Consider the following 14,801-nt stretch of genomic DNA (forward strand, 5'->3'; position numbering starts at 1 on the left):
AAGAAAAATAAATAAAATTGCACTTAATAACTTAAGTATTTAAGAAAATGAAAACTTTTCCCCTCATAGCTTCTGCTATGGTGTTCCATACGGATGCAACGATACAGTTAAGTCACGGTTCGGTACGATTTTCAATACATTTAATGCTCTGAAAAGAAAATAACAATTGTATTTTTTTTTTTTTTTTTTTTTTGTTGCTTGCTAACAAACAAAAATTAAATTGCCATGATATAAACAGGCATTTTAGTGCATAATATTTATGTGCTTACTTCTTACTGATCTGAAGAAATTTTGTATAAAAGTGCTGAGAAAAATCTTTACTATTTGTAAAGTGAGGCGGGGCACACTTGATTGCTACAGCTCTCTTAGCAGCTAGGTTTACTACATGAGCAAGACATCCTATTTGTGGTCCGAATCCATCCGTGTCACGTACTGAATTAACAATATTTGCAGCATTATCTATCATCACTGGTATGGATTGATTTGGCCTTCTTAACTTCCATTCAGTCATGGCGGTTTATAATTCATCGATGTAGTATATGGACTATGTGTCCAATAATCACTCTGGGCTCACGTAGCCAATGGCATGGGACGTAGCACATCTAGTTTGCTATTTCATGATATCTAGTGTGTGCGCCCATTAAAAAAGTTGGCAAACGCCACAGACGTCACGTCTGCTCATTACTGTAAACAGGACGAGTTTGAATCACAGCGCTCTTAATTTGCCACTTAATGTTCATCATGTCCGTTGTCAAAGCGAGGTTGTTCGAAGCAGCCAAGTCGGTAACAATGTTTTGGCGGACTACGTTGTAAATATCCGGTGTTGTGCCGAAAAATAGCCGCACCGCGTGAAGTGTCACCCCTGACGGGAGCGCCCGCACGTCAACAACACCGCCACGCCGGAGATGGGATAATGGGAACGATTGGTTCCGGCGCTATTATCGCACGATAAATAAAAATGAAGGCGGTAATTTTTCCACTGCGATTTATCGCCTCGTGTGCGGCAGACACGCTGTTAAAAGTTCGGATTCCTTGCTACCAACTGCGCAAAATGCATCTTCGTTCCAGGTCCGGCAAAAAATAGCGCCGGAGCCAATCGTTCCCATTATATCCTATTGTTCAACGTATACCGGCCGCATCAGTGCTCCGGATTGACTGCAGTCCATCTCCGGCGTGCCGGTGTTGTTGACGTGTGGGCGCTCCTGCCAGGGGTGACACTTCACACGGGGCGGCTCTTTTTCGGCACAACACTGGATATTTGAGTGGCAAATTAAGAACGCTGTGCTTCAAACTCGTCCTGTTTATGAAAGTCTATTGTCATTTGCTGGTGTTGTGCAATAATGAGCAGACGTGACTTCTGTGGCGTTTGCTAACTTTTTTAATGCGCTCACACACTAGATATCATGAAATAGCAAACTAGATGTGCTACGTCCCATGCCATTGGCTACGTGAGCCCAGAGTGATTATGGGACACGTAGTCCATATACTGTACTACATCGATGAATTATAAACCGCCATGACTGAATGGAAGTTAAGAAGGCAAAATCAATCCATACCAGTGACTACAGATAATGCTGCAAATATTGTTAATTCAGTACGTGACACAGATGGATTCGGACCACAAATAGGATGTCTTGCTCATGTAGTAAACCTAGCTGCTAAGAAGGCTGTAGCAATCAACAGTGTGCCCCGCCTCACTTTACAAACAGTTAAGATTGTTCTCAGCACTTTTATACTAAATTTCTTCAGATCAGTAAGAAGTAAGCACAGATATTATGCACTAAAATGCATGTTTATATGTTGGCAATTTCATTTTTGCTCGTTTGCAAAACAAAACCAATATATATTGGTACTGGTATTGGTATATATACTGTATATATATATATATACATATATATATATATATATATATATATATATATATATATATATATATGGGTTTTTTTTCAGAGCATTAAATGTATTGAGTCAGATCGAAAATCGTGTCCCCCATATCGAAAATAGTACCGAACCGTGACTTAACTGTATCGTTGCATCCCTATTGTAGCTGCAGGCATCTGCATTCATTTTTGAATACGTCGTGCTTTTATTTTGACACGCTAAACGGAAGTACGCACCCTACGACGCTAGCCGGAAGCTTTACATTTTTGGAGCGAAAGAGAGCAGTTTCATGCAAGTTTCATGTTGAAGCATCACCTTTGACTGAGAAGAGTGCGTTTGAGAAGACTGCCATTGGTTGAATGCAGGCTAAAGTGTTCTACGTTGTTTGGTGTTCCGAAGAGCAATAAACATCAGTGAATGGAACTGAAGCCTCCTTTGAAATCAATGAGCAGTACAGTAGAACACTTTTGCGTCGTGAAGAAAGACTTGGAGGTGAAGAAGGATCGGCTGCAGACCTACGGAAGGGGAAGCATCACGTGTGAGCGGTTCATGTGAATCCAAGCGGCAAGTGGACAAGGCTACACAAGCGAGCACATGAATATTGTGTCTTTAAAGTAGCGCAAGTACTTGTTAATTGCCATTAAGTGTGTCATACGAACTTTCATAAGTGTTCTTCTATAAGCGTATTTTCTGCACGTCTAAGCAAATAAGTAATTCTCCATTCTATTTGACGTTCAAATGTTCCAAGTGCATATCTAAGTATTTTGATTTAAGTGAGTTCTCATAATAATTGTTTTTATTATTGAGAATTGTTTACACATTATTAACCATTTGCGCACTCATTATAGAACTGTCAGTGTGATGTACTTTTAATGCGCTCACAAAAGTCAAGTTAAAGTACACAATAAGAGTTACATTTAAATTTCACTCATAGAAACCAATTAATAACATTTCAACCAGTTAAGCATACTTCATTTAATATGCCACACACAAAGGAAAACGTTATCCCGCCAGCTGAAGAGACCACTCAAGGTAATTGTTCAATGCAGACTGTCTTCTCACATCAAGTGGATGTCCAAGTTGAAACAAGAAGAGAAGTTGATCAATCTCAGGTTGGTACAGATGATGAAGAAATGCCTCCTGAAATTAAGAAAACTGGACGCACACGTAAGCTCACTGAAAAGGGAATGAGTCTGTTAAATGACAAATTGAGCAATTTAAATGGAAGAATTGTGAAAATGTACAAAAGATGGAAATATCATATGAATGGTTTAAAGCGGTCAATTAAAGATAAATATGGTGAAGATCTGATCGAAGAGGTTATAAATGAAATCAACGCCATACAGGTTGACATTGATGAAACCTACCTCCAAATAAGAGACATTGCAATTCCCGAGCCTGACATTCGAAGAATAAATGACACATGCCAGGCATTGACGAAAACTGCAAACTTAAATGCTCAACAATATCGAAGTGGTGATGATAAAGACATATTGTGGCCTGATTCTAAGTCAGTGTTTGACAGCACAGTGTACAGCATTTACTCAGCCACAACCAGTAAGTCAAAGACTTCTTCCAAATCATCTTCCCACTCGTCAATCTTGTCCCTTAATGTAAAACAAGCAGAAGCTGAAGTTGTGGCAACTCAAGAGGTACTAAAAATAATTAATGCTCAACATCAACAAAGAGAAGAAATTGAAAGACTTGAGCTAGAGGACCAAATTGTTGCAGCTGAAATTGAAGCAGAAAATGCTAAGAAAAAAAGCCAAATTCATAGCAGAGAGCGCAAGTAGAAAATTTAAGCTGGAACAGAAAAGAAGAGAAATAGAACGTCTAGAAGAACTCAAAGGACATGTTGCAGCACAAGCAAGGTTCCAAGTTTATTCAGAAGCTCTCAATCAACCAACTACACTTAACCCTTTAAGTGAACCATTTTTCCCATCTCACCAAGCACAAGTCTCCATAGCTTCTGAGGAACAATCCAAGTCTGTACAAGTACAGCATCAACATGATGTAAAACCCATCAGAACTGCTGTTCCAAATGTATTTATCCAAACCTCTCCTTCTGTTTCACCAGTAAGCAGCCAAGTTCCTACAACTTAAGCACCGGTCCCTCTCAATGCTTCTAATGATCTCGCAAGAACTATTGCTGAAGCAATTACAGCAAATCGAGTTCCGATTCCAGAACCTGAGATCTTTACAGGTGATCCTCTTAAGTATAATGACTGGAAGTTGTCCTTTTGCACTTTGATCGATCGCAAGAATCTTCCAACTCAAGAAAAGCTGTTCTATTTACGGAAATATGTTGGTGGCACAGCCAAAAGAGCAATAGAAGGCCATTTTATAGTAGGAACAGAAAGTGCTTATTGTGCTGCTTGGAATGTACTTGAAGAAAGATTCCTTAACCCATTTGTAGTTGCCAAATCATATCGTGACAAGATATATGCATGGCATAAAATTGGCCATAAAGACTTTGACAACCTGCGTGACTTCGTCGATTTCCTGAGCAGTGTGGAGTCTGCAATGCCATACATTCAAGGTTTACAAATACTGAACAACTGTGTGGAAAATCAAAAGATTACTGTCAAACTCCCAGATTGGTTGAGCTCACGTTGGAACAGAGAAGTAACAATATATCAAGATCAGAACAGCATGTTCCCTGATTTCAAATTCTTCGTAAGATTTCTCAACACAGAAACTCGAATAGCGTGTAACCCGATCACATCGTTACATGCACTGAAGCCAGCTGAACAAGAAAGATCAAAGCCTACAGAACGGGAACAGTCCAAGTTTCAACGAAGTCAGAAGGTCAGCGTCAAGACGTTTACCACAAATACAAGTGAAAAGACCAGCCTTGCATGTCTATTTTGCAAGAAAAAGGGTCACAGTCTTCATAGGTGTCACAAAATTATGGAAAACACTGTTGAAGAAAGAGTAAAGTTTGTTCAACTGGAAAAATTATGTTTCGGGTGCCTAAAATCTGGACATAACTCCAAGGCTTGCAAATCCAGGAGTGTGTGCGAATTATGTGGAAAAGGACATCCCACATGTCTGCATCGAGATCGTGCAAAGAAAGACCAAGAGCAAAGTTTAAGTAACAAACAAGAAAACAAAACTGAGAGCCACGCAGACAATTACCAACAGTTGGGAAACGAAGAAACACGGCAAGTAACTTCTAGCAGAGTTATTCAAGAAATAAACAGTACTCGAACCTCATCTATTGTTCCTGTCTATGTTTCCACGTTAGCAGAACCTGAAAGAGAACTTCTGATGTATGCCTTACTTGATAGTCAAAGCGACACAACTTTCATTCTTGAAGATGCAGCAGAAACATTGTGCGCCAACAAAACACCAGTCGAACTTAAACTGTCAACCATAACATCAAAAACAAAGGTTGTGAAAAGTCAAAGAGTGCAAGGACTACAAGTAAGAGGCCTCAACAGTGAAACTAAAATTAAACTTCCAAAAACATATACAAGAGACTACATACCAGCAAACAGGTCCCATATACCCACAAGCTCAACTGCAAAATCATGGCCTCACTTAAAGCATTTAGCAGATGAAATGTCTCCTGAGCTTGACTGTGAAGTGGGATTGTTAATTGGCTATGACTGTCCGCAAGCCTTACTTCCCAGAAAGGTTGTAATGAGCAACGAAAACCAGCCATACGCCCAAAGGTCTGTGTTGGGTTGGAGCATTATTGGCAACAGCAACACCGACATTGATTACCACCACGAAGATGGAATCGGCGTGAGTCATCATATCATCAGGAGAAAGGTGCTACCGGCTACCAAGTCCTCATCAGAGATCAAGACAGAGGTCCAGTTTGTTTGTCGAACCCAAGTCAAAGAAGTGATCACACCGGCAGATATACTCAAGGTTTTTGAGTCAGATTTTACTGAGAAGTTCAGTGAAGAAATTTGCACATCACAAGAAGACATTACATTCTTGAAGAAGCTGAATGATGGCATCAAGCAAAAGCGGAATGGACATTACGAAATGCCATTGCCTTTTAAAGAACATAGACCATCACTGCCGAACAACAAAGTGTGTGCTGAACATCGACTCGGATGTCTTGAGAAACGTCTAAATAAAGATGATCAATATCGCAGTGATTATGTTGCCTTTATGGATGACATAATTGCTAGAGGAGATGCTGAAAAGGTTCCAGAGTCTGAGATAAACAACCAGTCCTCATGGTATGTCCCTCACCATGGTGTTTATCACCCTCATAAACCAGGAAAGGTTCGAGTGGTATTTGACTGTTCAGCTAAATTCCAGAATACATCCTTAAACGAGCATCTACTTACTGGGCCTGACCTAACGAACACCCTTGTAGGTGTCTTGCTCCGCTTTCGCAAAGGACAAGTAGCAATCATGTGTGATGTGGAGCGAATGTTCCATCAGTTCCATGTTGCACCAAAGGACCAAGACTATCTCCGATTTCTGTGGTGGGAAAAAGGAAATATGGAAATTCCACCTTCAGTGTTCCGAATGAAGGTTCACTTATTTGGCGCTGCTTCATCACCAGGATGCGCGAACTTTGGGCTCAAGCACCTAGCTGCAGAAGGAACAGGCAAGTTTAGCGAAGCTACCGTACAGTTCATTCAGCGCAATTTTTATGTTGATGATGGATTGATAAGTTTGGACAGTGAAGAAGAAGCTATACAACTTGTTAGAGAGGCAAGAGAGCTCTGCAATGCTGGTAAGCTCCACCTACACAAATTCATCACCAATAACAAGAGTGTGCTTGCCACAATCCATAAGCAGGAACGCGCTGAAGGTGTAGCTGACCTAGACTTGGCCTTGGGAGAACACAAGATGGAACGAGCTCTTGGGGTCCAATGGTGCATCAGTTCAGATAAATTTCAATTTAAAGTGAGAATAAAAACCCATCCCTTTACAAGAAGAGGAGTACTGTCAACAGTGGCTTCAATTTTTGATCCCCTTGGATTCGTAGCGCCCGTCATTTTGAAAGGCAAACAAATTCTACAAAGAATGTGCCAAGAGAAGTTAGGATGGGATGAGCCCATTTCTGAAGAACTCAGGCTGCAGTGGGAAGCATTGTTGCAAGACATCCAGGATTTGTCTTTCGTGGAGATACCACGACATTACATACCACTGAGTGCCAAGGAGGTTCACAAGTATGAACTTCATCATTTTTCCGACGCCAGCACCTCAGGCTATGGCATGTGTTCTTATCTCAGAGCTGTGTCAGAGTCTGGAAAAGTTCATTGTGTGCTTGTCATGGCAAAGGCACGGGTTGCGCCAACAAAGATAACGACAATTCCAAGATTGGAACTTTCAGCTACACTGTTGGCCACAAGGATAAGTGATCTGCTAAAAAGTGAAATGGAGATTGAAGATCTACATAATTACTTTTGGACTGATTACAAGGTTGTTCTTGGATACATTAATAACGACGAAAAACGATTTCATTTATTTGTAGCCAATCGAATACAACAGATCAAAACAAGCACCACACCAAGGCAATGGCAATACGTTGCCTCAGAAGATAACCCTGCAGATCATGCCTCTCGCGGACGTACCACAAAGGAGCTTGTGAAATCCAACTGGTTCACAGGACCTAGTTTTTTGTGGCACAAGAACCTTCCTACAAGCGAAGACATGAAGGTGGGAGAGCTAGACCAAGATGATCCAGAAATTAAAAGAGCACATGTACATACAACAAAGACAAAGGAACAAAGATCTCTGTTAGATCGACTTCAAAATTTTTCAGATTGGAATAGAACTGTACAGGCCATTGCAAGACTTAAACGTTTGGCTAAAGAACTGACAGGTCTTAAAACAAGATCCAACGACACTACAACAGTAGAAGAAAGAAAAGATGCTGAACAATTCATAATCAAGATGGTTCTAGAAGAAGTGTTTAGGGATGAAATCAAATCTCTAAAACGAGCTAAAGACCTACAAAGGAATAAGTCCTTTGAGCTGCACAAGTTGAATCCATTTATGGATAACCAAGGTATCCTCAGGGTGGGAGGAAGATTGACACAGTCCACACTCCATCCACACGTCAAACACCCAGCCATTCTCCCAAGAGGACATCACGTAAGTCGATTGTTGATAAAGTACCATCATGAGAAGATTCAACATCAGGGTCGTGGGATGACAATTAATGCACTACGCTCCAATGGTATTTGGATCATAGGGTGTAGTCGTGAAGTGTCATCATCCATCTTCAAGTGCATCAAATGCAGAAAATTCAGAAAGTGCAATCAAGGACAAAAAATGGCAGACCTTCCACTAGAGAGGATGGAAGCAACCCCTCCATTCACCTACAGTGGAATGGACTGCTTTGGACCATTTTCTGTCAAGGATGGAAGGAAAGAACTGAAGAAATATGGGCTTTTATTCACTTGCATGTGCTCAAGGGCGGTTCATATTGAGGTATTAGATGATCTTTCCTCTGATGCAGTCCTCAACGCACTGCGCTGCTTTATTGCCATAAGGGGCAGTGTAAGTCAACTGCGGAGTGACCAAGGCACGAACTTCGTAGGAGCACGCAACGAATTCCAAGAACTAATGAAAGGATTAGAACAAGAACAGTTGAAAAAGCTAGGATGCGATTTCGTCATGAACCCACCTGCTTCCAGTCATATGGGCGGCGTTTGGGAGAGACAAATCCGCACTGTAAGAAGTGTTCTCACATCCGTCCTAGACCAATCTGCTGGAAGATTAGACAGTTCTTCATTGAGGACTTTCCTATATGAAGTCATGGCTACAGTAAATAGTCGACCGTTGTCCACAGAACATCTTAATGATCCGTCAGGACCAGAACCCCTGACGCCCAACCATATCTTGACAATGAAATCGTCAATCATCGTGCCACCACCTGGAGATTTCACAAGAGACTATCTTTATCTTCAAAAACGATGGAGACGAGTTCAATTCCTGTCTAATGTATTTTGGACCAGGTGGCGGAAAGAGTATTTGCTGAATCTGCAACGAAGAAGCAAATGGAACAAAACCAGGAGAAATACCAAAGTAAATGACATTGTCTTGTTGCAAGATGATGGCCCAAGAAATCAGTGGAGGTTGGCAAGAGTAGTTGAAGCTCTCCAAGGAACTGATGGAAAGGTCAGAAAACTCAAACTACTACTTAAAGATGCAATACATGACAGTCAATGTAATCTCAAAACAAAGCCAATTTACATTGAAAGGCCCATCCACAAGACAGTTCTATTACTTGAGGCTGATTAAGTAGATCCACAGTTTATTGGACAGTTTTTGAAAGTGGCTCTATGTACCTATGTTAAAAGTTTTCAATGTCTGTTGATAATACACTGTAAATGTTCAAGTTAATCACACAGTTGTGTGATGGTGGGAGTGTAGCTGCAGGCATCTGCATTCATTTTTGAATACGTCGTGCTTTTATTTTGACACGCTAACCGGAAGTACGCACCCTACGACGCTAGCCGGAAGCTTTACATTTTTGGAGCGAAAGAGAGCAGTTTCATGAAAGTTTCATGTTGAAGCATCACCTTTGACTGAGAAGAGTGCGTTTGAGAAGACTGCCATTGGTTGAATGCAGGCTAAAGTGTTCTACGTTGTTTGGTGTTCCGAAGAGCAATAAACATCAGTGAATGGAACTGAAGCCTCCTTTGAAATCAATGAGCAGTACACCTATGGAACACCATTGCAGAAGCTATGAGGGGAAAAGTTTTCATTTGCCTAAATGCTTAAGTTATTAAGTGCAATTGTATTTTTTTTTTTCTTAAAAAACACATTTTATTTATTCTGTGTTTCTGTGTGGTATTAATATTGTTGTCTTTTACTTAAGAGGCATGGCCTATTGTTTTTAGTTGTGATTTCTGATCGCGTTTAAATGGGTGTACTTGATCTATTAATATATACTGTATTCTCACTGTGTTATTGTAAATTGTTTTTTTTTTTTTTTTTCAATTATATCGCTATAATTTATTAGATAAATTATCGCACACTAAAATTTGTTATCGCGACAGGCCTATTACCAAACATAACTTCCAGAGAAAATATTTTTCACATGAGTTTCAAAATGCTAAGTAATTTAAAATTAAAACCCTTTTTAACCTGATTTTGATCCTCTGAAAAATGGAGCGATCGGCCCGATTTCCAATCGTGCGATCGGATCGGGACGTCCATATAAAATATATGTGGTTGATATTTCAACACACCTTTTCGATTAATGTGGATGAGTCTTCATCATGGATATTATCTTTTGTGATGTCCTTAAAGCGACCCAGTCACCAGGATTTGGTAACGCCACTTCTGAAAGATACGTGGAGGCGGCCCACCTTGGCGGCCCATATTTCACCAGCAGCTCTGGATAAAAGAGGGTGAAAGATTAGATTCTATGACATTACATTTTGACCTTCCTGTTCATTCAGACCAAGGCCATAGACAGATTTGTTTTATTCAATTACTGTATTTTCTGCACGATAAGGCACACCTAAAATCCTTACATTTTCTCAAACGCCAACAGTCCGCCTTATAATCCTATGCGTTTTACATATGAATAAATATCGAGCCGCAACAGGGCTTACAGCACCTCAGAGCCCAGCTCCATCTAATGGATGCATATACCAAACAGTCTTTACTGTAGCATCTATTCTATGCACCTTATAATGCGGTGCATCTTATATATGAAAAAGGTTTTGAAGTAGGCCATTCATTCAAGGTGCGCCTTATAGTGCGGAAAATACAGTATATAGAAACTACACTCGAGAAAGTTGATTGTTAAAAATACTGCCATGAGTGTATAATCCCTGAGCAACAAGGGACAGTTTGACATCCAGGCCAACATTCTGTTTACCCCATATGATGGCTGAAGGAATATAATCAAAATATGACAGTGGATATTTGGCTAATTCTAAGTAATTTATCAATGCATCCCAAAGATCACATTCTTCATACTAAAACAAACTTGTGAGATTACAGTGACCTTGACCTATGAACTTCAAGGCCTAATTAGTTCAGGACCTTATGGCCACATCAAATTCTGCAAAGCTGCTTGTCCTGAGATGCCAAGTTACCAAGAGTAAGAAGTATTACTGAAGTATTTGTGTTGTATGCCCTAAAACACTGTGTGTAGGGAGACAGGAGGGTAACAGTTGAGCTGTTGGCTAAAACTCCCTTTGACAGGCTGCTCCAGAGTTTGATTACTTTGGTAAGCTGGAAGCTGACAGCAGATGGAACTTCAACCACCACTTTCAGCTTTATGTTGACAAAGTGCTGCAAGAAGTAGGAGGGGGGACCGCTAACACTTGCTAATAATGAAGCTAATTCTATGAAAAGAACCCTTTCATCTTCCTTGTCAACATTCTGCCGTAAGAGGTGCCACCTGCTCAACCATACCCAGACATTCATATACAAATAGCAATGCCACTGGTGCAAGCTGGAGTTCAGTATCTTGTCCAAGGATAATTTGGCCTATGGACTACAAGAGTTTGGGATTGAAAACTCCCTCCTGAGCCACAACCCACTGTTATACACACCTCTATAGTATCCATAATCAACCATTATGTAAACGCCAGCAATTTCATTGGTAAAGGTGAGAACATGAATTGGAGTAACAAACTTATTAGTTTTTATCCAGGTCAGAAAATGGAGTATAGTGGTATGAAAAAGTATCAGAACCTTTTGGAATTTCACATTTTTGCATAAAATCACCATCAAATGTGATCTGAACTTTGTCAAATACAGTATCTGCTTTATTTAAAAACACCCAAACATTTATAGGTTTTCATATTTTAATGAGGATAGCATGCAAACAATGACAGAAGGGGGGAAAATAAGTAAGTGAACCCTCTGCCTAAGGAGACTTAAAGAGCAATTGAAACAATTTCTTACCCAACATTTTAAGTCAGGTGTGTGCCTAATCACTGATGAGTGGTTGAAAGCTGCCCTGCCGACTAGAAAACACACACCTGGTAAGAATTGTCTTGATGAGAAGCATTGTCAGATGTGCAGCTCGGTCAAAAGAGCTGTCTGAAGACCTGCCATCAAGGATTGTTAATTTGTATAAAGCTGGGAAAGGATACAAAACCATCTCTCAAAGTCTGGATGTTCATAAATCGACAGTCAGAGGAGTTGTCTACAAATGGAGAGAGTTTGGCACTGTTGCTTCTCTCCCAAGGAGTGGCCGTCCACCAAAGATGACGCAAAGTGTTCAGCGCAGAATACTCAGAGAGGTAAAAAAGAACCCTAGAGTGTCTGATAAAGACTTACAGAAGTCACTGGCACAGTCCAATATCTCTGTGCACACATTAACTATATGTAAAACTACGGCCAAGAATGGTATTTATGGGAGGACTCCACTGCTGTCTAAAAAAATAGTGTTGCTCGTTTAATGTTGACTGAAGTTTTACCAAAATATTTTGTGGACTGATGTAACCAAAGTTGAATCGTTTGGGAGTAACACACAACGTCATGTGTGGAGGAAAAATGAAACAGCTCACCAACATCTACACATGATCCCCACCGTGAAGCAGGCTGGAGAGAGCATCATGATTTGGGCCTGTTTTGCTACCTCAGGGCCTGGACAACTTGCAATCATTAATGGAAGAATGAATTCAAAAGTGTTGGGAGGATTTGCAGGAAAACCTGAGGCCTCCTGTCACACAGTTGAAGCTAAAATTAGGATTGATGCTGCAACAAGACAATGATCTAAAACATAGAAGTAAATCAACTTCAGAAGAACTAAATACACATTCTGGAGTGGCCAAGTCAAAGTCCAGACTTGAACCCTATTGAGATGCTGTGGCATGACCTAAAGACAGCGATTCATGCCAGACATCCCAGGAATCTGACTGAATTACAGCAGTTTTGTAGAGAAGAATGGGCCAGGATTAGTCCTACTCGATGTGCAAGACTGATCTGCAGCTAAAAGAAGCATCTGGTTGAAGTCATTGCTGCCAAAGTGGGAGTGCACGAAATAGTAAATGTGATGATGGTTCACTTACTTATTTTCCCCCTTCTGTCACGGCATACAATCCTTATTAAAATATGAAAAACTATAAATGTTTTGGTGATTTTATTTTTTTTTAGTTTTTTCATCTGTGTGATTTTGACAAAGATCAGATCACATTTGATGGTGATTTAATGCAGAAATGTGAGAAATTCCAAAAGGTTCAGATACTTTTCATACCACTGTATTTTGGGATCTTCCCCTTCTCCCTTCAAAGAGGCGTGTCTCTATCCCAGCAACCATCTCTGTGGACATAAACAAACAGAAAACAGCCTCAGGGTTTTATTGTTGATTTGGAAGTATTACACACTTGTGACTGACTTACTACTTACCAGACAGGACCTCCTTCCTCATTGCCCCTGTGTCAATGGCAGCTTCTCCTATGAAGGTGACTTTCAGTCTGTTTACTGGGTCTGCAGTCTTCTGGCACTGCTACAAATTTAGCCCTCTCTACAAGATGTTTTCCCTTAACACACATATATTGAACGTTTTCTCCCTCTCAACTTTTGATTCAATCCAACGGAGAACATCTTCATTGTTAAAAAAAAAAAATGGTTACATATTAAAAATAAAACCAAATCAATTTAGGCTACAAAACCCAAGTTTAAAGATCCATTTTCTTTTTATTTTCTTTTTACCATAAGATTCAAGTCATTGCATCTTGTGTTGGTTATTTCAGAAGATGGGACATTTCCAGTCGAGCATCTGAAAAGAAGATAAAGAATGGAATCGTTAAGCAATATTGATAATGGAATCGGAATTGTAAAAATCGTATCAATTCCCATCCCTAACCATTACACAACTTGAACCAAATGTGCGAAAGGCTTGCGTTTTATCCAAATATCAAACAGAGTAGGCTACTAACATGACACAACCGTTAAAAGTAGGGCTGTCAAAATTATCGCGTTAACGCGCGGTAATTAATTTTTTAAATTAATCACGTTAAAATATTTGACGCAATTAACGCACATGTCCTGCTCAGACACTATTCTGCCTTTTGGTAAGTTTTACAGAAAGGCTTTTTGTGCTGTCTAACAGCGAACTCTTGTGGTCGCTTTGGGACATGGTTTATTGTTGTCTTGCCAGTTCAATATGGCTGCAGGACGTCTCGGGCTGACGCCTACGTTGCAATGTTGTGCTTATATGATCCTTGGACAAGATTTGTCCGTAAGTATGGTTGTTGTAAATAAGGCACATATTATGTTAGTAAGGGAAATGTTATATTTTTTGTATGAGACGCTTTTTGTTTATGTTTTGTGAACCTGTATAGCGTGCTAAGCTAACGTTGTTGCTAATGCAATGCTTGTGTACTTTTTTTTTGTAGTTTTACGACGGTCTAAAGAGGACAATGGTTTGAGGCCATTTTATTAATAAATCAGATGAAAACGAAAGAAGTCTGATTATTATGGCGTCGTTCACTAGCTGTCTAGCGTTGGAAAAAGTAGATGCTTCGGAGTGAGGACAGCATAGACAGATTTAAATGACAGTAGAGTGAAATGCCCACTACAGTCCTTGTGTACCGTATGTTGAATGTATATATCCATCTTGTGTCTTATCTTTCCATTCCAACAATTTATTTTACAGAATATATATATAATATACAGAAAAATATGGCATATTTTATAAATGGTTAGAATTGCGATTAATTGCGATTAATTACGATTAATTAATTTTTAAGCTGTAATTAACTCGATTAAAAATGTTAATCCTTTGACAGCCCTAGTTAAAAGAGTTTTTAAAATCTCCTTGTTAACAACACCGGCACCGCTCGATGGCTTGCTGGGCTTGCGATTGGCTGCCGACAGGGCCCACGATTCTCTTTCTTCATCCTTTTCAGAAATAGGGCATTGGTGTATCCACTTGTCACGCAAACGTGTCTGACCAATAGCGAAGTGCAACACTTGTCTCATAATGAGTCAATAAAAAAACAAATTGCCTTCAAAATTTTTTG

General features: G+C 40.0%; 1 long non-coding RNA gene across 1 annotated transcript; it reads right to left on the reverse strand.

Annotated features, from left to right (window-relative positions):
• Window positions 1-10,069: 10,069 nt before the first annotated feature.
• LOC130919948 (uncharacterized) lies at window positions 10,070-13,307 on the reverse strand. Its single transcript, XR_009064048.1, has 3 exons — window positions 13,183-13,307; window positions 13,031-13,095; window positions 10,070-10,206 (listed from the first exon to the last, which is right to left on the reverse strand). It is a non-coding gene; the product is annotated as an uncharacterized LOC130919948 (long non-coding RNA).
• Window positions 13,308-14,801: the final 1,494 nt, after the last annotated feature.

The sequence above is a fragment of the Corythoichthys intestinalis genome, chromosome 8 (assembly GCF_030265065.1).
Source record: "Corythoichthys intestinalis isolate RoL2023-P3 chromosome 8, ASM3026506v1, whole genome shotgun sequence".
NCBI classification, from domain to species: Eukaryota; Metazoa; Chordata; class Actinopteri; order Syngnathiformes; family Syngnathidae; genus Corythoichthys; species Corythoichthys intestinalis.